The sequence below is a fragment of the Chrysochloris asiatica genome, unplaced genomic scaffold, assembly GCF_000296735.1.
Source record: "Chrysochloris asiatica unplaced genomic scaffold, ChrAsi1.0 scaffold00071, whole genome shotgun sequence".
In the NCBI taxonomy this organism is placed as follows: domain Eukaryota; kingdom Metazoa; phylum Chordata; class Mammalia; order Afrosoricida; family Chrysochloridae; genus Chrysochloris; species Chrysochloris asiatica.
The window spans coordinates 4,556,937-4,558,157 of NW_006408589.1; positions in this window are offsets into that span (position 1 = coordinate 4,556,937).

A 1,221-nucleotide genomic window follows, 5' to 3' on the forward strand; every position below is an offset into this window, starting at 1 on the left:
ATTTACAACCTGTGATATGCAGATGATACAACCTTGCTTGCTGAAAGTGAAGAGGACTTAAAATACTTAATGATGAATATCAAAGACTACAGGCATCAGTATAGATTGCATGTCAGTGTAAAGAAAACAGAAATCCTCACAGCTGGACCAATAAATAACTTTCTGATAAATGGAGAAAAGATTAAAGTTGTCAACAACTTCATTTTGTTTGGATTCACCATCAACACTCATGGAGAGACCATCAATCATGCTTGGGTCATGTTACTATGAGGGACCAGTCCTTGGAGAAGGACATCATATGTGTTAAAGTGGAAGATCATTTAAAAAGAGGAAGACCTGCAAGGATATGGCTAGACACAGTGGCTTAAGCAATGGGCTCCAACATGACAACAATTGTGTAGATGGTGCATAACCAGGTAATGTTTCATTGTGCATAGGGTTGATATGAGTCAGAACTGACTAGACAACCTAACAACAACAACAACAACCATTATTTAGAGCAAGGAAAAAACAACTTTTCACATTAAAAATAAAAAAGATTCCATCTATTTTAAATACAAATTTTAAATAAATAATAATACATTTGTTGTTGAATGTCATCAAGTCAGTTACAACTCATGGTGACCCTGAATAGGATTTCCAAGGAATGGCTGGTAGGTTTGAACACCAACCTTGTGGTTAGTAGTCCAGTGCTTATCCTGAAGTACCACATCAGGACTCTAAACCTATTTTTTCACTTGACCTGAATCCTGCACCTGCCTTGTCATCATGTGACCTCTGTTTTTTGACGTTTAGGCCAATAGCCTGCCATATTTCCTGTCAATCTTGGGATTTGTTAGACTCCATAGTCTGTGAGCTAGAAGCCTGCCATCTTACTTGCCAAACTTGGATTCATCAACCTCTGTAGGCAGCAGTCTGCCATCCAACCTGCCATTAAACTCTGCGACTACATGTGATAGGAGAAGCCTCCAGCCTGACATTTGGTCATGGACTTGGGACTTGGCAGCCTCTGCAACCATGTGAGTTACTTCCTTGATATATATGTATATATATATATAGTCATGCTGGCTCCATAAGATAAACACAAGGTCCAAAGTTCAAGCCCACCAGCCATTCCATGGGAGAAATATGAGACTTTCTGCTCCTTTGAAGATTTAGACTAAGAAACCCTATACAGTGTTGATATGAGTCAGACTCAGAGGCACTTAACAACAACAACAT